The sequence below is a fragment of the Canis lupus genome, chromosome 12 (assembly GCF_003254725.2).
Source record: "Canis lupus dingo isolate Sandy chromosome 12, ASM325472v2, whole genome shotgun sequence".
Classification (NCBI taxonomy): Eukaryota; Metazoa; Chordata; class Mammalia; order Carnivora; family Canidae; genus Canis; species Canis lupus.
The window spans coordinates 60,658,683-60,686,352 of NC_064254.1; the positions used below are offsets into that span (position 1 = coordinate 60,658,683).

At 34.8% G+C, this 27,670-nt stretch overlaps 1 long non-coding RNA gene across 2 annotated transcripts; it reads right to left on the reverse strand.

The window, feature by feature from the left end:
* Nucleotides 1-1,755: 1,755 nt before the first annotated feature.
* On the reverse strand, nt 1,756-27,045 carry LOC112658616 (uncharacterized). Of its 2 annotated transcripts, XR_003135827.3 has the most exons (5): nt 26,666-27,045; nt 26,346-26,507; nt 7,167-7,279; nt 5,990-6,099; nt 1,756-2,951 (listed from the first exon to the last, which is right to left on the reverse strand). It is a non-coding gene; the product is annotated as an uncharacterized LOC112658616 (long non-coding RNA). The 2 variants fall into 2 exon arrangements; XR_003135828.3 differs by lacking the exons at nt 5,990-6,099; nt 7,167-7,279 and having other exon boundaries at nt 1,764-2,951; nt 26,666-27,037.
* Between the last annotated feature and the right edge of the window lie 625 nt (nt 27,046-27,670).

Here is a 27,670-nt window from a genome sequence, read left to right on the forward strand (position 1 = left end):
ATCACTCCGTTCCCCCTGCCCCAGCTTTACCACCTGAGTACCTTTCAGGCAGGGACCCTCATCAGGGCAAACTTCTGATTTTACACTTGGCTGCTATATTACCTTACAGTAGCCAGCTGATGGAGACTCCCTCTCTCCTGGGTTTATCTTCCCACATATCGCCTTGGATTCACTTCTCCGCACCTCCGATCTTACAGAAAGTGGTTGCTTTTCTATTTGTAGAGTTGCAACTATTCTTTTCTTTGATCTCCGGTTGAGCTTGCAGATGTTCAAAATGATTTAATAGCTATATAACTGAATTCCTGGGACCAGATGAAATTAAGTTCTCCTACCCCTCCACCATCTTGGACTCTGGAACTAAGTCTGGAACTTATGTGTGTTATCATGTTTGGGAAATGCTTTTTTAAACATCAGCTTTGTGTTTAGAATTATTTTTCTTTTTAATTTTATTATGGTTTCAGTTTCATTTTAAATATTATATTATATAAATATATATAAACATATATGCTATGCATATATTTGGTCCATCAATGCTTTCTTATAATTTTGTGAGCACCAAAAAGTGAAAAAGTTGTAGGATGTCTGACAAATTTTTGTGGTAAACATTTTAAGGGTTAGACCTTCAAAATACTTGAAGTTTCTTTAAAGTGCCCTCTTAGAGGTTTCTCTTTTAACATTTTAGACGCATTTGGCTTTTCTAAAGCTAGGTATCAAGACAAAGAGATTTTGCAGAACATGCGATATCCAATCTGTCATGGGAGGCTTTGCTGCCATTTCTAAGAAATCTCCCTTTTTAGATATGATCTTTCCTAGAATAGAAAAAGATTTCAACCAGAATACAGCCTACAATAAAATGTCATTGTGCCATTCCAGAATTATAAGTCTCATTAGAAGTCATCTCTGTTTCTGCATGAATAGTAAATATAATAAGTTTTCATGAAAGAAAGTATGAGTAATAAAATAAAGTCATTATAGTGAATACTTTAAAGGTAAAAACAGAATATATGCTTTATTTCCATAAGATGAACAGAATTTACAGTTCTAGAAGGAGAAAATTAGTCTTTTTTATATACTGGCTGCCATTGACTTGGGCTGTCATTAACTTGGGTTGTCACTATCTAGTTCATATATATATATATATATATATATATGTACATATATATACACACATATATATATATATGTTGAGAGAAAGAATATATATGTGTGTATGCATGTAAGTGTAATGAATACATACAGCTAAAGAACCATATCCAACTTTAATAATATATGGATATTTATCTGTGCTGAAAACTTCAAAATAAAATGCTTAGAGCTTAACAGTTTAACACATGTGGCCATATCTTTCTAAAGGAAAAAATATTTGTCTTCTCAATAAGAATAACTGTGAAATAAAACACTAACAAAACCTTGCATATTTCTTTTAGATGTTGCAAGTAATGCCATAAAGTATAATTATTTTCTTAAATGTCTCAGAAGGAAAACATCTAAATATTCACTATCAGTAGCTGAAATATTTGTTAGCTCTCAGTCTCAGTATTGATCATTATAGAAGCAGTGGTAGGTAGGAAAATCTTCACAAACAAAAGCCTTTATGTCCAAATCGTGAAAGGGCATATATAGAAATTATGATAATACTAAATGCATAATTTATTTTATAAAATCTGATCAGGAAAAAATAAAAATAGGAAACAGATATCAGACATTGGATATATTTGATTATTTGCTTTTATGATGTCAAATTTCTCATACTATCCACTCACTAACAGAGAGAGGTATTATTAATTTTCAAAGGTATCATTTTAAATGAATCTTAAGATTAAACTTACATTATTAAGTTATTTTATTCAGAGCCAGCATAAATAACTAGTATAATTTCTAGTTCTATTGCTTCATCAGCTTCATACGATGTCTTGATAGCTTGGCCACAGAGCCTACAGAATTAAGTATGAATATGTTTACAATTAGACTTATGAATAGGGAGTTAGTGGACCTCTCATACTCATTAAAAATATGCAACACCCAACCTCTACAGGAGAAACCAGCAGCCCTGCAGCTGCAGATGTTGAGCTCAACGAAAAGACAGCATGGGATGAAACTCATTACAAGGATAGAATTCCTCAAATAATTGCAGCATCCTGGTTAGCACATATTTGTCTAAGGGCTCAGGTTAAGAGAGGGGCTGGACAATCCTGAACAATTCATGAGGGTATTCTTCAATGAGAAAAATTAGAATGATCTTTCAGAAAGGTGACATAGTTTAAATTTGAAGACTGTAACAATGATACTATATATAGGACTGGTGACCAAAGCAATGAAGAATTTTGGAACAGGCCTTTAAGAATAGATTCATGTAAACATATGGAATATCATTATGTTACTTCTCTGCAATTTTCAACGAAATTGTGGGAGTAGAAGAAAAGCACATAAACCAATCGAAATGAAAGCTATGCCCAGCATGAAAGATGGCATCAATATAATGTAAAAGGAAGTTTCTCACCCATGGTGAGATGATGAAGGTAAGAACAGTAACAGAGGTTGATCCCACAATAATTGTTATAGCTATTTCCACATAAAATGAGTCATACATCAGGTTGATAAGAACTCAAATTCTGTGGAAAGATAGATTAATGCTCATATTTTAGGTTTGAATTCACAGTAAAATATGAATACCGGTTGTACTGTTTTTTTGCTTTATGAATCACATTGATTTCATACGTTAGTGGGATACAGCTACATACTAGGCTAGTTTTCCATAAATGAAATATAGATTTATTTTTTTAAGATTTATTTATTCATGAGACACACACACACACACACAGAGGCAGAGACACAGGCAGAGGAAGAAGCAGGCTCCTCACAGGGATTCCAATGCAGGACTCGATCCTGGATCCTGGGATCGTGCCCTGAGCTGAAGGGAGATGCTCAACCACTGAGCCACCCAGGTGTCCCTGAAAGATAGATAGAATGATTTCATATATGTTTAATCCACAAATTAAAATCTAGTCTAAATATCAATAAAACATTCAATTCAATAATGAAATTTGAAGGTTAAAAATAAGAGGATGCAGTTCCATTTAATTGTGTGTGGAATTCAATTAATGGGGTCCAATTGATAGTTTTCCTAATTTGTGCTGTATTTTTCAGTACTCATAGCCTTTGATGACATAAGTTGTAGCTCAGTCTTTGAGCTTAGTGAGAATCTTCTAAAGAAGATTTTAAATTTTGGTAGACTTAAAAATTCTTATTTAAAAGGCCACTGACAAAAAAAAAAAAATAAAAAAAAATAAAAGGCCACTGACAGATCCAGAATAAATCATTCATTCATTTAATTACTATTTATTTATTTATTTATTTATTTATTTATTTAAGATTTTATTTATTTATTCAGGAGAGACACAGAGAGAAAGAGTGGCAGAGACATAGGCAGAGGGAGAAGCAGGCTCCATTGCAGGAAGCCTGACGTGGGACTTGATCTTGGGTCTCCAGGATCACACCCTGGGCTAAAGGCGGCGCTAAACTGCTGAGCCACCAGGGCTCCCAAGAATCATTGTAATACTTTTTTTTTTTTTTTTCATTGTAATACTTTATGAACTATCCATTTTTCCTATAATTTTCTATGAAACACCTTAGAAATGTTTTGAAAAAAAAAATCAATACCACTGCTGAATTTCATATACACAAAGGCAACATTAAACCATGTCTTATCATGTATCAGACTACAGTGGACAATGATATGTAGTTTGCAGTTTTCAGAAGTTAGAATATAGATTACATCATGAGCAATGTCGGCACTGTAAACAAAACCAGGGTTTAACTTCATATGTATGAGACTATCCATAGGAGCACTTGAATTACAGAAAAGACTTTTCTGTGATTTCTTTTAAAAGCAATTTTCCCCATGCTTATTTTTCTTGTCTTTTTAAATATCACCAGACCATTCAAAACTAAGGCTGTTAATTAACTGTCAATATAACAAACAATCTTTGCTCTCCTTACAGCAAGATCACAGTGTGACAGCTGAATCCTCAAAGATAATGACCTAATATGTGTTGAACTGCAATTGCAAAGGGAGTAACCAGGAAAGGCTTTAAAATGTGATATTTTTATTTTTTAATAAAGTGTTTAATATCATGTAAAATATTAGAATACTGCCAGTGAAGAATGTTTGAACCATGATTAGAGTCATATTGAAGATTATATAGTTAATAAGAAAATAAGAATAACTGAAACAATGTTATGGATTGGTAACTTTATTTTTAAAAATCTGAATCAGGGATCCCTGGGTGGCGCAGCGGTTTGGCGCCTGCCTTTGGCCCAGGGCGCGATCCTGGAGACCCGGGATCGAATCCCACGTCGGGCTCCCGGTGCATGGAGCCTGCTTCTCCCTCCTCCTGTGTCTCTGCCTCTTTCTCTCTCTGTCTATCATGAATAAATAAATAAATCTTTAAAAAAAAAATCTGAATCAATTCTGTTGAAAAGTATTAAAAATATCCAAATAAGTACAGGATTATATGAATAAATTATTTCTAATCTTCACTGCAATATTATTTTAATATTTTAGGCCCTATTTTTTTCTACATAAGGGGCAATTTTCATGGTTGATTTATAATAACTTCAAAAAATTGATATGTATACAAAAACGTGCAAACATATATATAAAAATGAAAACTTTCCATATCAGTATGTTAATAACTTTCCCTCATTCTGAATGAATACTACTGCTAAATGTTGAGAAAACAATACTGAAGAAATACTAGATTTGGAGGATAAGTAACGAATATCTTTTAGTGTTGAATTGGAAGTCCCTTTAAAAAAAAATCTAAGTACAGAAGACCACTAGTTAGTTTAAATTGATTAGCTCTCAATAGATACCTGAGCTAGAAATATAAATTAGGAAGTATGAATACATAGATGGTAGAAAAACAAAAGGTAATATAGAACTGACTGCTGATGTTATGTTGAAAAAGAAAAATAAATCACAGATTCCTGAGAGACACTAATTCAATCTTTAGGGATAGATTAAGGGAAGAAAGCCAACAATAGGAATTAAAAAAGAAAAAAAGAATTACATTTGCCCTTTCCATTTCTTTAGTTTCACATATAACCCATCATCAGGTGTTGGGGTTTCTTCTGTTCAATGTCACTAGAATATTGTTTCTTCTTTCAGAACTTACTAGTTAGCTCCTTTCATCTCCTCAATCCCAAACTCTACCTCATGTTCATTTCCTGCCTTCTCTGGAAAAAAATGCACCCTGTTGCTGTATCTTACACACTCTACTATTTATAATTTCCACTATATAAAGCAGAATTTATGGTCACTACCAAAAAGAGAAATTGGCAACGAATACAAACAATACTTGATGGTCTTAGTAAATGTGATACTGAATTTACCTTGTTTTACTAAATGGGAATGGTTGAGACAGTCTTTCATAGTAGAAAGCATACATCCTTGGGAATTAAGATAGGCAGGAGGAATAGCACACATGGATTTCAGGTGTCAGACAAAAATCAATGAGGTCACCAGCTCACAGACATAAGGACATGGCCCCTTTCAGTTGTATAATTTCAGAGCAAAATGTTCAAATCAATAACTGATGTCACTGATTGTTAGTACAATCTTTTCTGATGTAGAATATAAACTTATTTTTTAAATAGATTGGAGAACATTATTGATGAAATCTTAGTTTGAATATTGTACACATTAGAATCCCCAAAATGTTGTATTATAGATCATCTGGTTAGGCAAAATCTATTGAAGAAATACATGAATTTATCTGAGAAAAAGTATCAAACTCATTTCTGTCATTAAAGACAAAAAAATTCAATTCATAACTTCTTTAATCATATAACTTTTATTCTAGATGTGGAGGCAAATAAATACAATATCGTGTTATGTTTCATGCATGTACAGAATGCTGACAGTTCATAGGAAAATGTGAATGTCTCTTTCTTAATTAAAAAAAAGTAGACATCTTATTTAAAGTACCTAATCACAGAGTGAGGTCCATGTAGTCTTCATCAATGCACCTTGCTCATTTGCTGTTCCTTTTAATGTCTGTATCAGCCATTCTGGAACTTACTCTTTCACCTGTAAATCTTTATTTTGCATGTAGAGTGGATGAATTTCTAGCAGTAAGATTATATTTAGTTTTTAAAAAATTTCTATCTATATTTAACAGAGACTTAGTCTTTACAGGAAGTCACTGAATACATATTGCATTTATTGGACTCCAGAGAAGAAACTGAGTTTCCATATCATGAGAATTGAACTCAGAAACAGAATATGTTCAAAGACCACAGAAATTCAAATTCAGATAAAATAAAATAAATAAAATAAAGGCATAAAAAGGCACAGAGCAACTAAGAGTAAAATTAGAAAATTTTACTGAGAAAATCTCTAATTTGACTTGGGTCATTTTCTGAGTTTTTCTTTCAGTCAAATATTTGTTCTTCTTTTTCTCACATAAGAGGAAATAAAGAAGTGAGTTCCTCACAAATTCTCATATTTGTTTTTCCTTTATTTAAACTTATCTCTACCTTGTTTTCTTCTTTTTAACATCTAGTGAGCTTATATATTTTATATCAGCACAACCATTACCTACAAATAATGCTCTTCATTCTTCCTACTCTTCACAGATTACCCTCAGAATAGAGGTAGACACATGGAAATAAATCCTTTTAGAACTGTTTTTAACCCAGGTGGAAGTTCATCATGCCAGCTTAGTTCTATGAGGCTACCATACCATATTATTGTACATATATTAACAATGAGTTCTCACTAGAGTCAGAGAATGATTGGTATATTAAAACCAATAGCAGAAATGAAATTTAATTGTGATATATATATATTTATTTATTTTTAGTTATAGAATCACATCATATTAAAACTTAGTTGTTTCATAAATATACATAATTATTTCATTGAGGGAGTATAGGGTCTATGTTAGATTTTATAAAATTTGTTGCATATTGGAATCACCTGGAGAGTCTTCAGTAATGACAATAGGTCGTACCTATACCCTCATTAAATTGATTTTCACTAATTAATTGAATTTTCAAAATTTCTTAAAACTTTTCAGCTAAGATTGAGAAACATTAACCAATATCATGTAAAACAGCTCTTAATTCCATACTGGTTAAGCTATATATATAAAGATACCTACATTAAGGAAGTATGGCAAAGTTCACTGTAATAATATTTTATGGTGATGTTTTGCCAGATAATTAAAAAATATCCAAGTCTTGTCTTCAACAATTCAACATATTTCTCAAGGTACTAAAGAAACACATACGCACAAAAGAGAGAACAACAAAAATTTACCCTTTTATTATCTGGGGTTTTAGAAAACTAAGCCAAGTTCTTTAAAAATAATCAAAGAATTTGATAAATATTTAAAAAGAAAGAAGACACAAAAGAGGGAATATAACTAGATTCTATAGGATAGTAAGAGCATATTATGAACTCCATGCTCAGAAATTCAAATTTGCTTAAATCAGCTAATTTTCCCCCAAATCACAAATTTACACACACAGTCAAGATAAAAAAAATAATATATATATCTATAAATCATGAAGAAATTTAATTGAGTTAAAAATACTTTGAAAAACAAGTATCTGGCCACTGATGCTTTCAATGGTAAATTCTGACAAGCATACTTTTATATGACATACATTATATTAGTTTCAAGTATATAACATGAATACTGAATATTTGTATACATTGCAAAATAACCTCCACAATACATCTGGTTAACATCAGACACCAACATAGTTACAAAAATAATTTTTCTTGTGATGAGAACTTTTAGGATCTACTCTCTTAATAACATTCAAACATGAAATATGGTATATTATTAACTTAGTTATCATGCTGTACATTACATATCCATGACTTATTTATTTTATAACCAGAAATTTCTATCTTTTGACTACCTTCACTATTTTACCCACTCTCTTATATCCCTCACACCACCCACCCCCCCAAACCCTTCTTCAACCACCAATCTATTTTTTTTTATTTATGAGCTTGTGTTTTGTTTTTAGATTCCACAAATACGTGAGATCATACGGTGTTTGCCTTTCTCTGATTCATTTATTTCACTTAGTATAATGCCCTTAAGGTCCATCCATGCTTTTGCAAATAGAAAAATTTCATTCTTTTTGTGATTGAATAATATTTCATTGTATATGTATATCTACCACAGTTTCTTTATACATTTATCTATCCAAGGACACTTCCTCTATTTCCCTATCTTAGCTACTGTAAATAATGCGAAGAACATGGGAGTATATACATATTTTCAACTCAGGGTTTTAATTTTCTTTAGATAAATAACCAGAAGTTCAATTGTTGGATCAAATGGTGGTTCTATTTTAAATATTTTAGGAACCTCCATCTGTTTTCCATTGTGGCTTCACTGATTTACATTTCTACCAAAAGTGCACAAGGGTTCCTTATTCTCCACATCCTCACCAACACTTGTTATTTCTTGTCTTTTTGATAATACCGTCTAACAAGTGTGAAGCGATCTCTCTGTTGATTAGTGATGTTGAACATATTTTTCATTTGGCCACCTGTCTTTGGAAAAATATTTAAATCTTCAGCCAATTTTTTTAATTGAATTGATTTTATTTTTGCAATTGAGTTATATGCATTCTTCATGTATTTTTAATATTAAACCCTTATCAGACATATGATTTGAAAACATTTTCTCCTACTCAGAGGCTGCTTTTCCATTTTGTTGATGGTTTCCTTTGCTATGCAGAGATTTTTAGTTTGATGTAGTCTCACTTAATTATTTTTGCTTTTGTTGCCTTTGCTTTTGGTATTAGATTTAAAAAAATCATTGCCAAGACCAATGTCAAGGAGCTTACCAATTATGATTTCCTCCAGGAATTTTATTTCAGATCTTACATTCCAGTTTTCTTAATTTTGAGTTAATTTTTGTGTATGGCATACAATAGTAGTCCTTTTTTTTTCCCAATACCATTTATTGAAGAGATTGTCCTTTCCCCATTGCATATTTTTTCTTTATCATTAATTAATTAACCATATATGCATATGGATTTATTTCTGGACTCTATTCTGTTCTGTTGATCTATGTATCTGTTGTTTGCCAATACCATACTGCTTTGATTACTATTGCTTTGTAAAGTAGTTTGAAATCAGAGAGCATGATGTTTCTACCTTTGTTCTTTCTCAAGACTGCTTTGGCTACTTGAGGTCTTTTATGATTCCATACAAACTTTCAGATTGTTCTATTTCTGTGAAAAATGCCATTGAAATTTTGATAAGAATTGCATTTAATCTGTACATTGCTTTGGGTGGTATGGACATTTCAATAATATTAATTCTTCCAATCCATGAGCATGGAATGACTTTCCATTTATTTGTGTCTTCAATTTTTTCATTAGTTTTCAGTGTATAGGTCTTTAATCTTAGTTAAAGTTATTACCAGATATTTTCTTCTTTTTGAAGCGATTATAAGTGAGTTAGTTTTCTTCATTTCTCTTTCTCATAGTCCATCATTAATGGATAGAAATGCAACAGGTTTCTGTATTTTGGTTTTGTATCCTGAAACTCTACTGAATTCATTTATTAGTTCTTTCAGATTTTGGTGTTTTCAGGTCTTTTTATATGTAATCTGCATAGAGTGACAGTTTTACCTCTTCCATTCCAATTTGGACATCTTTTATGTATTTTTTCTTTCCTAATTGCTTTGGCTAAGACTTCCAATATAATCTTGAATAAAAATGGTTGTGTATTCTGTCTTTTCCTGAAATTAGAAGGAAATCTTTCAGCTTTTCACCATTGAATATATTAGCTGTGAGCTTGTTATATATGGCCTTTATGATGTTGAGGTGTGTTGCTTCTGTGCCCATCTTATTGAGAGGTTTTTTTTTTATCGTAAATAGATGTTGAATTTTGTCAAATGTTCTCTATGTATCTATTGAGATGATCATATGATTTTAATCTCCCATTTTGTTAATACAGTATATGACATCGATTGTTTTGTGGGTGTTGAATGTTCCTTGTATCACTGAAATAAATACCATCTGATCATGACGTATGATCCTTTTAAGGTATTTTTGAATTTGGTGTGCTAATATTTTGTTGAATATTTTTGTGTCTATGTTCATTAGGGATACTGGTCTGTAATTTTCTTTAGGTGTCCTTGTTTGTTTCAGTATCAGGGTAATGCTGGTCTTGTAAAATGAGTTTGAAAGTGTTAATTCACCTTATATTTTTGGAAGAGATTGAAGTGAATTAGTATTAATTCTTCTTTGAATGTTTGGTAGAATTCTTCTTTGAATTTGGTAGACCAGGGAAGCCACTGGTCATGGACTTTTCTTTGTGGAGAGGTTTTTGATGACTTATTCTCCTTACTACTAATTGGTCTGTTCAGATTTTCTTTTTCCTCACTATTGTCTTTTTTTTTTAAGATTACTTATTTATTTATTCATAGAGACACAGAGAGAGAGAGAGAGAGAGAGGCAGAGACACAGAGGGAGAAGCAGGCACCATGCAGAGAGCCTGACATAGGACTCGATCCAGGGTCTCCAGGATCATGCCTTAGGCTGCAGGCAGCGCTAAACCTGCTGTGCCACCGGGGCTTCCCCTCACTATTCAGTCTTGATAGGATGTATGTTGCTGGGACTTTATTTTTTCCAAATTGTCAAATTTGTTGGTGTATAGTTGTTCATAGGAGTTTCTTATGATCCTTTGTATTTCTATGGTATCTGTTGTGATGTCTTTCATTTTTTATTTTATATGGGTACTCTCTCTTTTTCTTGGTGAGTTTAGTTAGGGGTTGATCAATTTTGTTTATTTTTTCTGAGAATCAGCTCCTAGTTTCACTATTTTTTTTCTATTGTCTTTTCAGGGTCTATCTATTTCATTTATTTCTGCTCTGATCTTTGTTATTTTCTTTGACTTTAGGCTTTGTTCATTTCCAAGTTCCTGGTGGTGTAAAGTTAGGTTGTTTGAGATTTCTCATATTTCTTGACGGAGGCATTTATCGCTATAAAATTCCCTCTTAGAGCTGCTTTTGGTGCAACCCCTAAGTTTTGGTTTGTTGAATTTTCATTTTTCTCAGGTTATGTTTCTATTTCATTTTTTATTTCATCTCTGACCCATCAGTTCACCACTAGCATATTGTTTAATCTACACATAGTTATGGATTTTCTAGTTTTCTTCCTATAATTCACTTTTAGTTTCAGACATTTGTGATCAGAGAATATGCTTCATATGATTTCAGTCTTCTTAAACATATTCAGACTTGTTTCATGGCTTGACATGTGCTCTATATCTTGAAGAATGTTCCATATACAATTGAAAAAAATGTGTGTTCTGTTGCTTTTGGACACAACATTCTGAGATACCATTTAGGTCTATCAGGTTTAATGTGTCATTAAAGTCAATATTGCTGTATTGATTTTCCTGTCTGTGATTGGAAATGGGATATTAATGTACTCCTATTATTGTATTGCTCTCTAGTTCTCTCTTTAGGCATGTTAACATTTGCTTTGTATATTTGGTGCTTTCTATTATGGATGAATAAACATTTACAAATGTTATATATTCTTGTTGGGTTTATCCCTTTATCATTATGTATTGCCCTTCTTTGACTCTTATTACAGTCTTTGTCTTAAAATTTGTCTGCTATGAGTATAGTGACTCCAGCTTTCTTTTGATTTCCATTGCCTGGAATATCTTTTTCTATCATTTCACTTTCAGTCTGTGCATGTCCTTATATCCATGTCCTTATATCCAATGTGAGCTTCTTGTAGGCAGCACATAGATGTGTCTTGATTTTTTTTCCATTGAGTCATCCTATGTCTTTTGATTGAAGAACTTATTTCACTTACATTTAAGTAATTATTGATATGTATATAGTTATAGCCTTTTGTTAATTGTTTTCTGGCTATTTTGTGGTTCCTATCTGTTCCTTTCTTCTCTTACTCCCTTCCTTTGAGGTATGATGGTTTTCTTGAGTAGTATGCCTGGATTCCTTCTCTTTATTTTTTGTGCATCTACTATAGGTTTTTGTTTTGTAGTTACTATGAGGTTTAAATAGGTAAACTTTTATTTATAACAGTCTATTTTAAGTTGATAACATAAGGTTGAATGCATTATTACACTACATTTCTTCTCTCCCCCACCATGTTTTATATTTTTGATGTCATAGTTTAGGTGTTTTTAAAAGGGATATCATAAGCTATCAAACTTTTAAGGAAAAAAAATAGCACCAATTCAACCACATTATCATCTATAAAGTAGGAAGGAAAGGAAAGCAAAAACTGCATAAGAAGAGTATAAAAATGAATCAAACAAGAAACAACAAAACAAAAAATTCAAATAACAAAAGATAAAGTGTAATGAGTATAGATATAAAAAATCCCCACAAAATATTAGAAAATTGAATACACCAATACATAAAAGAATAATATCATAATCAAGTGAGATTTATCTCAGAAAACTTAGCAGGTTTGATATTTGAAAAATCTAGCAATAAAATAATCATATTCATAGTCTAAAAAGCAAAAAGGACACTATCATATCAATTAATACAGAAAGAGTTTAACAAAATTCAACACTTAACACTCTCAACAATCCAAGAACATAAGAGAATTTCTTCAACTAAGTAACAAACACTGGCAAAAATTCTTAGTGATAACAAAATTAATAGTAAATGGCTGTATGCTGTTCTCTTGGGGTCAAAGACAATGCAGTATGTCCTTGCTCACTATTCCTACTGTATTGGAATAGGAGTGTAGGTCAAAGCCGTAAGGCAGAAGTGTAGATCAGAGCCATCAGGAAAGGAAAAACAAAACAAAACAAAAACTGACTAAAAATCATACAGTTTGGAAAGTAAGACATAAACTGTCCCTATTTGGAAAAACATAATTTTCTACTTAGAAAACACCAAGGACGGGGAATATAAAAATTAGTGAAAGGGAATAAAGGGAAAGGAGAGAAAATGAATGAAAATATCAGTGAAGGTGACAAAACATGAGAGACACCTAACTCTGGGAAATGAACAAGGGGTAGTGGAAAGGGAGGTGGGCGGGGGGTTGGGGTGACTGGGTGATGAGCACTGAGGGGGGCACTTGGCGGGATGAGCACTGGGTGTTATGCTAAATGTTGGCAAATTGAACTCCAATAAAAAAATTTAAAAAAACAAACACACACCAAGGAATCTAGAAAAAGAAAATAAATGCTTCTAAAATCAATGAGTTTAGCAAACTTATAAATTAGACTAGAACACACACACAAATCAACTTCTAAATGCTAACAAATAGAGACAAAAATAATAATTAAAAAAAACATTTAGTACAGTCTCTCATAAAACAATCTATAGGTATCACATGCTTAAAATGGAAAATATAATGAAATAAATGAAAAAAAGACCTACTAATGTATATGCATAACTTACTCTTTTTTTTTTTAAGATTTTACTTATTTATTCATGAGACACACACACACACACACACACACACACACACACACAGAGGCAAAGACACAGGCAGAGAGAGAAGTAGGCTCCATTCAGGGAGCCTGATGTGGGACCTGATCCCGGGACTCCAGGATCATGCTCTGGGCTTTAGGCAGGTGCTAAACTGCTGAGCCACCCAGGGATCCTCTGCATAACTTATTCTTGGCCTGAAAGACTACACCTAGTCCTGATCCAACTTAATCTATAAAATCAGTAAGAATTATGTACATATTTACAAGCTAATTATAAAAGTTATATAAAAAGCCAAAGTAGAGAGAATAGAATAAAATAGCTAAAAAATAGTTATCTGATTAATGATTTCCTCTACAGGAATAAAGGCAGTGTTAAATTGCTAAAGGAGATAAACACATAAATGAATGTAACAAATTGGATAAAATGGAAATATACTTACAAAACTATAGCCAAATGATTTTTGACAACAATGCAAAAGTATTCTTGTAGAGAAAGAACAATCTTTTCAGAAAATGGTGTAGAATAACTGGACATAAATATTCAAAAATAAACTTGGATTTAATCTTCATAATGTATATGAAAATTCATTCAAATGGATAATCCATGTAAATTTATAAAGTAAAACAATAACTTTTCAGAATAAAATATAGGAAAAAATACTCATGATTTTGCACAAATTAATACCAAAGTCACAAATTATGTAGGAAAAAATCTTAATCAATTAAATTGCATTGACATTATAAAAATTTTATTCTAAAGGCAATGCTAAAAAAATGAAGTCAAGAAACCATTTTTTTTTTGCAAAGAACATTCTGACAAAAATTGTATACAGAATATGAAAGATCCTCAAAGTTAATAGAGAGAAAAGATTTAAAGGGTAACATCAGTGAACCTGAGAGAGGAAGGTCCTCCATAAATTCTCTCCTCTACTAAAATATAGTTCTGGAAATTAACCAAAGATTTGCAGCAATCTGAAGAATGTTTAGGGGAAAAAAAAAAAAGGTCTGTATTCTATAACCATAAAGCAATAAAAATAGTCTCTAAAACTACCAAAATTTAAATAACTTTTATCCTAACAAATTAAAATAGAGAGTATTAAAGTAATAAAAGTGGATAATTTATGCAGCAAAATCCCTAAGATGTATCTAGAATTATATTGTTATTAAGTACTGAATAATAAGGAAAATAAGCTAAATATATAACAATTTTGCAGAAATAATAAAACAAGAATGAAAAAGAAGAGAAAAATAAGATCAATGTAGAACAAAATGTATTAGTAGGGAGAATAAATATCAATCAAAATACTAAAACACTATCCCTCCTCCGCTGATAAAGTTGTATAGGAAGTTTTAAAAATTCATTATATTAAAATTATAAGGATGATTTAATAAAAATTATAATTCAAAATATTTAATTCACTATTCTAATAATTTGAAAAATCATTATGAAATTAACTATAGGATTATAAATTTAAAATATAAATATTTTAAAAATAAATAACTACCTTAACATAAACATAACTAAACGTAGAATTAATTGTTCCTAAAATCTCTTGCTCCATTTGTTTCCTTAAACACATTGCTTCCATATATTTAAGGCTGAGTTACAAATCATACAAAGAGGTTTAAAGCCAGAGAATTAATCATATGAAATTATCAAAATTAAAAAGTTGATAGAAAGTTGACATTTATTGTACAAAAATGTTCTACAAAAGCTATTTTCTGGGGCACCTTCATGTCAGTGGTTGAGCATCTGTCTTCGGCTCAGGTCACGATCCTGGGGTACTGGGATCAAGTCCCACATTGGGCTCCCTGAAGAGAGCCTGCTGCTACCTCTGCCTATGTCTCTGCCTGTCTCTGTGTGTCTCTCACGAATAAGGAAATACAATCTTAAAAAAAAAACAAACAAGACTATTTTCTTCCAAACTCTTAACAACAATCAGAGCTACATTTTGGAGCATTTTACAATGTATTATTCACTACATTGAGACCTTTTTTCATATTAACTCCTTTAATCTTCATATTTGGCCTCTGATAATAGATACTATTCTTATCCACATTTTACAACTAAAGCATTTGAATTACAGGAAAGTGAAGTTATTTATAGCCATAACGTAACTGGGTTATGAACCCCGAAAAATATAGTTTTACAATTCTTACTTTTACCACCTATGGTTGTTTATTTTATGTGTTAACTTGGCTAGGTTACAGTACCCAGCTACTTGGCTAAACATGATTCTAGATATTTCTGTGAAGGTAATTTTTAGACAAGACTAACATTTAAATTAGTAGACTTTGAGTAAAGCAGATTATCCTCAATAATGTGGGTGTATCTTGTCCATTTCAAGGCCTTAAAGGAAAAAAAAAAAAAAAATCTCCCTGGAAGAGGAGGAAATTTTGCCAAAGGACTGTCTTTGAGCTCAAACTGAAACTCTAACCCACGGCCTACCCTGTAGATTCTGAACTTACCAAGTCTCCACAACTGTATGAGAAAAATTCTTTAAAATCCCAGCCAATCAATCATTTCCCACTTCCCCTCAGCTTTCCTTTGCATTATTATAGGCCAGGACTGATGTCTCTCGTATGCTGCTATGAAATCTGGCTCCCTATTACCATTGGGAATAAGAGAATTTCAGTATCTCAGACTAAGTAGCAACACCTAATTGTAAAAGGTATGACAGATGTGATGGATAGCAAGCCAGAATACATACCAGGAGACCTTGACCTACAGGGATTCATGACAATTTGAAATAAACCATGCATGGTTCTTCAGGAGACAAGAAAAATGTAAACCCCATACAAATATTTCTTGACATGTATAACCAGAAAAGATCAAGATTTCTAACTGTGTCAGTTGACAATTACAAAGCACTATCCCACGTACAGTCTCTAGGTATAAACCACTTCTGAGACCTAGAGTTCATTGATTTAATGGAAGGCTGGGTCTCCTTGAAGAAGGGCCCTATAAAATCACAGGAAGTATGCATCACAATGGTCAATAATATTTCTTCACAGGAACCTACCACCATCTTTCATAATAACTAAATACGAGAAAGTTCAGATCTTCACAGGACCCTTGGATGCAGAGTCTGAGCTGACACTGAATTGATACCAAGGAATTCAGAAGTCATCAGTCCTCCTGTACCTTTGCCCCCTGTTTAGAGTGATAATTCAAATACCAGTCCAACGCATTTCACAGTTTTTTCAATAGGTCTGTGAATCTAGGATATTTCTATGGTTTACACTTAGGCACTCTCAGAATCCTCATTTTGGTTCTTAACTTGTGGGTTTCAGAGTTATGGTATCAGAAGCACATGATACCTCTAATACCCACTCAAAATAGAGTACCAACAGCAATACTAATTAGAACAGCAAAGCGTAGTACAAACTTCTTAAAGGGTACAAGGATGATAGTCCCCATCGTATCCTCACTTAATTCAATACTTTAATCCCCGCAAAAGCAAATAGATCATAGCAGAGGAGAGTAGTCTATTTTAACCTTAACTATATGATAGTCTCAGCTGTAATGAATTTAGTATATTTATTAAAACATATCCCACAAACTCGAGCACTTGCCAAATAGCTACTAAGGTGTTCCTATCAACCTCAATCCACAAGGGGAATCAGAAACCATTTAGATTTCCTCAGGATAGAGAGCAGTACACATACACTTGGCCTTGCAGCTATATTAAATTTTCTCTTTGTCACAGTAAAGTTTGATGGCAAGATCCTGTGGACAATGTATAGAGAGCATCATTCCTGTCCTTCATTATTGATAACATCTGAATCAGGTTTGCGGCTCTGAGTGGGCCAAGAGCAAGAGAGAAGACTATATCTATTTAAAACTATGGTACTAAAAAAATTAAAAAAGAAAAACAACTATGTTACTAAGTAGTACTGTCACTTGAGCCATATGGTTCTGTAGACGCCATGATGCTAGATACTAGATACATCTAGGGAAAACAGGTACCATATGGAATTTTGGGCTGACCTAGTGGGAGATTTGCAGCATATACTTCTGGAATTCTTAAGCAATGTCATGTTATGTGCAACAAAGAATTATCCTTCAATTGAAAAAGTTTGTGGATCTATCTCAGACTCTAAGGTCCTGGTATTAGCCTCAAGACATTAGGTAAAGAGAGGGCTTGGAGATGCTCATCACAAATGCATATTTTCCAAAATAATAAGTTTGAGTGACTCCACACCAGTTTATTATGTAACAGAAATGATGTCCTTTTCTATAGCTCAGGCAATTAAAAAGAACAAAATTGTATTATATAAATAGGTGGCCTAGACCCACTTGTTACCCATCACTATTGCATTGTTTATACCGCCCACTTTACAGGTAGTTGCCTAAGACCAGGTATCAAAGAAAGAAAAATACTAGTTCCACTTAATGACTAGACTAGCTCAGTATATTGCTGTGAGCAAAATATAGACTGTTTCAGCATTACTGGCTTAGAACCAAGGAATGGAAGTTATAATAGCTCCTCTCAGTGACACCCCAGGGAATTTATTCCCTACATTTTCAACTCTGTTAAAAAATTTCTTTTTGATTTCTTGGTTTTGATTTCCTGGGCAAGAGTTTTTCTACCTGGAAATACAGAAAGTGTTCAACTAAACCTATGTCTATTATCTGGTTACTTTGGGCTATTAGTGCCGGGCAACAGAAATTGTTCCTACATTAGTAGGGGTAATTGACTTTCATTATCATGATGAAATACAGCTACTGCCAAAAATTAAGACAAGGAGGAATATGGCTGCAACTTAAGAGACTTACCGTTGTGCTTGTTTATGCTTCCATATATGGAGATCACCATAAAGAGAAAATTATAGGAACAATGAACAGGCAACACCATAGTTATCTTGGAGATAAAGTCAAGAATTGAACGCTCTACTGCATTCCCACCTAGGAATTTCATTTTAACATCATCTTTACACTAAAATGAAACCCCTTGAAAGTAAATAAAAAAGTATTGAGGCAGAGATATAAAGAATCTGAAGATTATTCTAGGATTGGGGATTATTGTGTATACACGTTAAGGAAAATTTGAAGCAAGATCAATAGTCCATTTCATCTTGTGTAGAGTAGATAGTTTAAACATATTTAAAATAAACTGGCAAATTAGACAGATTCAATTTTTCAGATAGCCAACAAACTAAAGCAGTACTCTCCACATTGTATATAGCTTTCTTAGGTCAAAATGTGATTAATATATATAATACCAAGTCAGTTAGGATTCATTTAATTATTAGCTTTTGTCAGATACAATGAAAACTATTTTCCTTAGAATAACATATAAAAAATTTAAGCCTCCTAGACTATTTTGTTTCTAAAAGGTACTAGTGTAAATTTCTGCTCTAACATGTAAATAGTGTAGAAGTAGCACTCCCAGTGTCACAATTAGATAAAACTAAACAAGCTGCAAAACAACTCTTTAAAGATTCATCAGAGAATAGAGGCCACAGGGCAAGCTGCTGCCCCAAATCTGAAGAGAAAGGCAGCTATAGAGAATCACAGAGAATAACAACTCACTGGTAGCAAAAGCCATTGTTGTTGCCAGTATCAGTAGGTAAACTTACAGTGTGCTTGAAGAACTGCTGGAAGCTCAGTGTGGAGTATCTTGAAGTTAAAATCTCTGGGAAGCCCAGTGTTAGGAGGGCCCCCACACGTTCATGAGCTTCACCTCCATGATTCCCACTAGCTTCTCACTGTGAAGACTGAAGGAAAATCCTTTGTGCTTTGGAAATACTGTTCTGATTACTGTAGCTTTATAATAATATTTGAAATTGGGTAGTCCGAGACTCAAATTTATGGTTCTTTTTGAAAAACAGTTTTACCTATTGAAAAATATTTATGGAATTTCAGGGATCTTTGACTTTCCATATAAATATAAGAATTAGCTTGTAAATATATCCAAAATATATGGTAAGGTTTTGATTGGAATTCCATTGGATCTACAGATCAAAATGGGGAGATGAACACATTAGCAATATTGAATCCTTGAATCCATCAACAAAGCTTCTTTCTCTATATTATTTCTTTCATAATATTTGGAATTTTGATTTTTTCTAATTTTATAGTGATATAATCACCCAATAACATTGCTTCAAGTTTAAAGTGCATAACAAATTATATATTGCAACATGATAAGTAAAATAAGTTAACATTCATTCCTTCACTTATAATTTTTTCTTTTAAGATATACTCAGAAATTTTTAAGTATACAACACAGTATTGTTATCTACAGTCATCATATTTTACCTTATATTTCCAAAACTTGTTAATCTTACTGAAAGTAGTCTCTTGACTACTTCTGCCCAACTCTGATACCCTCCATCCTCCAATTCTGGCAGCTACCATCCTGATCTCCTGTTTCTGTTTTTTTTTTTTTTTGATCCCATATATAAGTGAGATCATGTAATGGCTTATTTCGTTTAGCATGATATATTGAAGTTTCATCCATGTTGTCAAAAATGGTGGAATTTCCTTTTTTTAAATGGCTGTATAGTATACACATATAAAATATATATACAATAAAAAATAAATAAAAAATAAAATATATATATACACAATATATATGATACATAGTATTTTGTAACACTTCATCCATTTGTTTGTTGACAGATTTAAGAATTGTTGTATTCTTTTTTTACTGGAAGAGTGCTAGCAACACTTCTACTAGACCTCTAAAATCATGATGGAAGATGAAGATCCATATATATACAATTTAATTAGTTTATGTATTAAGACTGAAACATTGATGTAGCTCATCAGCCATCTATAACTGGATTTAATGAACTTTATCTATTAAGACAATTGTTTACCTTTGTATGTGACTTCTTTCATGGGCTTCACTTATATCATTGTAAAATCTTATGGTTTGTAAAATAGGAAACCTAATCTTAAAATAGCCCTATGTAGGAATGGTCTCATTTTTAGAGGAGGAAATCGGTGCTGAAGGAGGAAAAATTTTTGATTTTACAAGACAATGTGCACTGAAGTTTGTAAACAGACTATTGCTTTCAAAATCCATGTTTTTGTTCCATACTTATTCTATGCCTTATGTAACAGTACACTGTAAACATAATAAAAATGAAAATTGAAGTACAACAGCATGTTTATAAAATTGATTAATATACAATTAATTAACAATGAGACTTTAGTCTATTATTATGAGTCATTTTAGGATATACAGTTCTTCATGGATGATAAATGGTTTGACCTATATATTAGAATAGCATTCTATATAGCATGAATATTGGTTTCCTTTTTTTTTAAAGATTTTATTTATTATTTATTTATTCATTCATTCATTCATTCATTCATGAAAGACACAGAGAGGCAGAGACACAGGCAGAGGGAAAAGCAGGCTCCATGCAGGGAGCCTGATGTGGGACTCAAACCCAGGACTCCAGGATCATGCCCTGGGCCAAAGGCAGGCGCTAAACTGCTGAACCACCCAGGGCTCCCTAAATATTGGTTTCCAACAAAATATATTTATATGAATTTCTGCACTACTTTATCATTGACAAATGATATCTATTTAAGAAATTAGTATTTAGAAGATAAAACTTTTTTTAACCCATTGCCTTCTTACTAGGGAAAATAAAGATTAAAGTAAACTGTAATATTAAATTTATCAGTGTTGAACAGATAAGTTACTAAAAAGAGGAAATATTTTCCTAGGACTTTATTCTAAATAGTCTTCTATACTAAAAATATGTTACTGTGCTAGATATCAAGCCAAGCCCCCAAGAAAAGCACTTAACAGTTTCACATTCCACTGACAAGTATTTTATATGGTTTCTTTAAATCATAGCAGGATATTTGGCATTAAATGATTTTATCTTGGCTTGAGAATTAACCAACAGCTGAGAACTTTACCTGTAATCTCATTCTGTGTAATTTTAATGGGCTAGCTCATGGTGGGAAAATGCCATCACAATTAAAATGAATCTTTTAGGTTTATGAGTCCTTGTGGAAGCTAATTCAAGAAGGATATCAATTGAGGTTACAAAGAATATTTTAAACTTGAAATTGTTCAAAATACTCTGAATTTGTGACATTTTTTATGAACTCTTAGACTTTATCATATTTTCTATTTTAACACATAATTATCATCAACTAAATAGTATGAATATTTTAACAAGTGCTATGGACCAAAGACTAATGTTTTTCCCTTTGAGTTATTTGTACTTCAGGGCTCTACCTTCTAATGTGTGGGATGCCACACCTAATAGTTTGCCAAAGTGCTCCTAATCCTTTCACTTTGTAAGATATTGCCACCATTGTATGAAACTTCTGGGTGAGAAACAATAGACACAATACCCTACTACTTTGGGAAGATTTCTAGAATTAAAATAATTGAGGCCGATTCCAAATCATTTTTTTCTCACTAAAATTTTAGCATAATTTGCTTCAAAAGAATATTTAAAATTGTTTTAATGGCAACAGTAATCCATTCCTTTATTTTCTTACTAAAATTTTAGCCTAACTTACTTCAGAAGAGTATTCAAAATTGTTTTGATGGCAATCACTATAGAGAGCATTAAAGATATATAGATTTTAATGAATTTATAATTGAAAATTCATTAAGAATACCTTGTCTGAGGTAACACAAAGACAGAAACGACAATAAAGATAAGTTGGTGATAGAGGTCGAAGTCTGAGGTATGTATTTAATTAGAAAGACTTGGGACTAGGGGTAGAGATAGCATGTCTTGGACTAGAATGAGGCAAATGTGGAACCCACAACAAAGAATTAAAGGAAGAACCCTCAGATTCTTGCAAGTGAGTGCCTCCTAAAATTTTGTGCCTTAGACTCATGGCTTGCCTTATCCTTGTTGTAACCCTGAAAAGGTGAAATACTACATAGATTTCCCAAATTTCAATAGTTTAAAGGACTCATTATACTTCTCACAAAATATTCACATAACACTTTTTATTTAAAAGTAAAAATAAGATATAGCAAATGGAAAAGAATACAGGCAAGTGTGGGGATCTGAAACATATCCAAGTGCAACCTCCCCAGGATCCTTAATGGAACAAGAGCTAGGCTTCCGTATCAACTGAACCATCAAGATCTGTGGAAGGAATCTTGGCCTCATGAGAAGCTCAAGACAGAAGTCAGAAAGGGGAATTACACACTGTGGCCATGTAGTTTAACCAGGTGTCTAACAAGCTACACCAGGTAAAAAAAACATAATAAACCTAAACTGAGAGGTGTCTGGAAGAATTTTAGGCTTTAAACTGCACATTATAAATCCCGTAGCTCTTATCTTGGTCAAAAGTCAAAGCCAACATCCAGTATCCCCAGAGATAAGTTTAGAGTTTTCCCAAATCAGCATGAATCAACTTGGCCCTACATAAATATCAGTATGACCTCCAGTTAGTAGGGCTTCTATGTAGAACATTTTAACAGATGCCAGTTGGATTGCAGGTTAGTGTTAACCAAATCTTAAGCATGCAAAGAGATCTTGACAGTCCTAGACCTGGCATTAGGGAAACCTTGCATTAGGGAAAAATTAAAGCAGTAAAAGCTGACGCTAGGAATTTGAATTCTCTAGATGTTTACCAAATTTTTTCATTACTTTTGATCCCTCCTTCATACACATATCTTTTACAAGTACTGAAGAACTTAAAATTTGAAAAGCTGCATTATGTTTAGCCATTTGCTAAACATTAGGCAATGCTGAACATTCAGTGGTCTGATTCTTAGAATAGGATTTTTTGGGATATGTTTCCCAAATCATATATTATCTTTGAACTCTTTTATTTGTTTGCTTTTCATAGGTAAAATAAAAAGAAATATAGAAATTAACCATTACTAGTTTTAAATGGTTAGTAATCAAATAGGGTGAAGTATTTAGATGAAACATCAGTGTTTATTAGGCAATAATATATCTGGGGAGTTTAAATGCAAAAATGTAAGGCCATAAAAATTTCTCTACTGTTGATCTCTGATTTCCAATAGGGTATGAAAAAATCTTTATATTATTTTCTATATCACTAAATTAGTGAAACTTTACTGAATAACATACCATAATCCAATTTTAAAAATAAAATATTATCACTGAAAATATTCTGAATTTATATTTTATTCACAGACATGACTGCATTATGAATTATTTATGTATATCTGTTCAGATACATTTTTACTTTTTATTAACATATTCATAAAGTAGAAAAAAATTCTGTCATAAAAGAAGTTTTATCACATAAATGTGTAATGTCAAAGTGTACATTTACTATTACAGTTATAGTGAGATTACTAAAGTAAAAATGTAGTCATGGAAAAATATTCTGAAATTACATACTTCTGTAAAACTATTTAAGTAGTTAAAGTTCTGTAATATTTAAATGATAATTAGTTTTGTTTATTAAATGAAATACAGCATACACATAAATAACGATATATAATGTGATGAAAAAATTGATATTATGAAACCAGAGTATAAAGGATAAAACTGAAGAAATACTCATAAATAGTACATTATATTATAAATTCTTGGTAAATGATGTCAATAAAACCACAAAAATGTTTTAGAAAGAAGAGGATTTGAAATGACTCACAAATACGTGTAATATGCATGAATAAATAAATGAAATTTAAAAAAGAGTAAAACTGAGTTACATAGGAGAGAAGAAAAATAGCCATTAGATATATTTACCTTTTTTTGAGAGAAAATGATTTATATTAGTAAAAACATAAACTGTAATATGTTGAATGATTTTAAATTATCGGAGTTATTTAAATAGCACCTTATCCTTTTTCAGTTTTCTAAACTTGGTTATTGGGGGATCTCGGTGGAAGAAGAAACCATGCATATTATCCTGTTAAATAGAATTAAAGATGTATAAAATAATACCACTTCTGTAACTGAATTTAAGGCATTTGGTAGTTCAGTTTTTTTTTTTTTTTTTTTAAGATTCTATTCATTTATTCATGAGAGACACAGAGAGAGAAAGAGAGAGGCACAGAGACACAGGCAGAAGGAGAAGCAGGCTTCATGCAGGGAGCCCGACGTGAGACTTGATCCAGGGTCTCCAGGATCCGGCCCTGAGCTGAAGGCTGTGCTAAACTGCTGAGCCACCCGGACTGCCCCTGGTAGTTCAGTTTTAATGACAAATATTAACTTCTCAATTGCTTTCTGTAAGAGTTTTTCTTAAGTATTGTATATATTATTTCTTAACATGGAAACAAAAAGAAATTTAAATTTTCTACCATGGTAAACATTGACATCTACAAATATCTTTCTAAATTGTTATCTCCAGGATCCCTGGGTGGCTCAGTGGTTTACTGCCTGCCTTGGGCCAAGGGCGTGATCTTGGGGTCTTGGGATCAAATCCCACATCAGGCTTCCTGTGTGAAGCCTGCTTTTCCCTCTACCTGTGTCTCTGCCTCTCTCTCTCTGTGTCTCTCATGAACGAATAAATAAAATCTTTAAAAAATAAATTGTTACCCCCAAATTTTGTGTTCATAAGTGTGTTAGTTTTATCACGCCCAGAATAATTAAATCTGTATATCTAAAATAAGATTAAACAAAAAAAAAGATTAAAGACAAAATGGTACAGAATTCTTAAAATGTGTTGTTTTGAACATCATAAGCCACCAAACATACACATTGCTATTAACTGTCTTTTATATTTAAGAACCATAAAGATAATTCTCCTTGCAATTAAAGCCAAAAGGCCTCCTCTCTAAGACTAGGATGAAACGCTACATTGACATGATTAATGCATTAAAATTTGATGAACAAAATTCACACTTAATCTCACTCAATTTTGACATGGAGCTACAATTGGGTGAGCCAGGCAAGAAGGGCAAGAAGCCTGGAATTGTGTCGCCACTTAAATGAGATTTCCCAAAGGTGGAAAAGACCAAGATTAAGAAAGCTTGGAAGAAGATAACAAAGAGCTCCCCTCCCCACCTGCGTCTGCGCTGCTATCCTTGACTGAGCCTGTGGGCCCGACAGCCACTGCCTGGAGGAAGTGAAGCCCTTAGGTCGCTGCTAATCCACATACCTGTGTACTTGCACAAGAGGTCCTGAGGTCACCGCCAACCCACACACCCGGGTACTTGCACAGGAGGTCCTGAGGTGGCCGCCAACCCACACACCTGGGTACTTGCACGGGAGGTCCTGAGGTCGCCCCTAACCCACACACCCGGGTACTTGCATGGGAGGTCCTGAGGTGGCCGCCAACCCACACACCCGGGTACTTGCACGGGCGGTCCTAAGGTCACCATTAACACACACACCCGGGTACTTGCATGGGAGGTCCTGAGGTGGCCGCCAACCCACACACCCGGGTACTTGCACGGGCGGTCCTAAGGTCACCATTAACACACACACCTGGGTACTTGCACGGGAGGTCCTGAGGTGGCCGCCAACCCACACACCCGGGTACTTGCACGGGCGGTCCTGAGGTCACCATTAACCCACACACCCGGGTACTTGCATGGGAGGTCCTGAGGTGGCCGCCAACCCACACACCCGGGTACTTGCACGGGCGGTCCTGAGGTCGCCATTAACCCACACATCCGGGTACTTGCACGGGCGGTCCTGAGGTCGCCATTAACCCACACATCCGGGTACTTGCACGGGCGGTCCTGAGGTCGCCATTAACCCACACACTCGGGTACTTGCACGGGCGGTCCTGAGGTCGCCATTAACCCACACACCCGGGTACTTGCACGGGAGGTCCTGAGGTCGCCGCCAACCCACACACCCGGGTACTTGCACGGGAGGTCCTGAGGTCGCCGCCAACCCACACACCCGGGTACTTGCACGGGAGGTCCTGAGGTCGCCGCCAACCCACACACCCGGGTACTTGCATGGGAGGTCCTGAAGTCGCCGCTAACCCACATACCTGGGTACTTGCACGTGAGGTCCTGAGGTGGCCGCTAACCCACATACCTAGGTACTTGCACGCCTGCAGGAGGAATGAGACTGCACTTCACAGTTGGCGCCAGGCCCGCTGGCTCCCCGTACTCACGGAGCAGCACGATGCTGCCTACGACGTAAAGCCGGCCTGGAGGAAGGAGAAGGACATCATCTCAGGGGCCCCACGCATAACGTTGCTGCTGTCTCCCACTTCCCGGAGGAGGCCTTGCAGCTGGCGGTGCTGGCGACGGCCCAGGGCCACCTCCCCAGCCAGAGGCCGCGTGCGCCGAGCTCTAGGGGCCTCACCTCAGGCTCCCGGAGAAAGCCAGCCGCCTGCGGATCCTGGCTGCGGAGGCTACGGTCGCTCCCCAGTGCTCCCCAGTGCTCCCCGCGCAGCCACGTCTCCCGAATCCTTTACACGGAGTCCACCATCGACTGTCTGGGCACAGCAATGTCTTATGGAGCCTCAACACCCACCCACCACCTGTCCCTCCACAAAAAGTGACATTCTCCTACAAAAGTGGGCGTGCGGGGTCCTAGGAGGCGGAAGCCAACGTGTTTTCTCTTTTCTCTGGGCGTCCGCACACGGGTTGCGCGTGCGCCCCGGGCCTTCTGCACGCGGAGGTCGCCTGGGGCCGCGGCCGTCCCGAGCGCTCGAAGCGCCGCCCTGCTGCCGAGGGGCTCTGCGGCTGCGCGCGGCGAGGTGTCCCTCCCAGGCTCCCGTCGCAAAGTTCCAGCGAGGCGCTTTACGGCTGCACGAGGAGCGCAAAAGGGCCTCGGTCGCGACAGCAGCCTCGACAGGAGGCCGCCCTCCGGGAACACGTGCAAGCGCGGACGGACGCCGCCGCGGCCCTGAGGCCTGGAGGAGGACGGGCCTAACTTCCGGCAGACAGTCTGGCTGAGGACCGCCCGGAGCTCTTCACGGTAAGGGCAGGGCCTGCGCGGCTCCATGTCCCCACCCACTCTTTTCCTGACCCGCCGGCTTGGTGGGGGAGGTTCCCTGCCCCGGGCCGGGCGGGAACCGTGGGCACAGGCGGTCCTCTCCTGTGACGAGAGCAGGTCTGTACCCCAAAGCGGTTTGTCGAGTGACGTAGAAGGGCAGTTCATTCTGTCATCATGTTAGGCCACACTATACAGATATTTTCATTTTTTGCTACATGGACTGAAATGTTCTTGGTCCTAACACCTCCTTATAAAAATTCTTTCTTTTTTCAGGATTTTATTTATTTATTCAATGGCTCTACACAGGGAGCCGGATGTGGGATTTGATCCCAGGACCTCAGGATGAGGACCTGAGCCTAAGGCAGACGC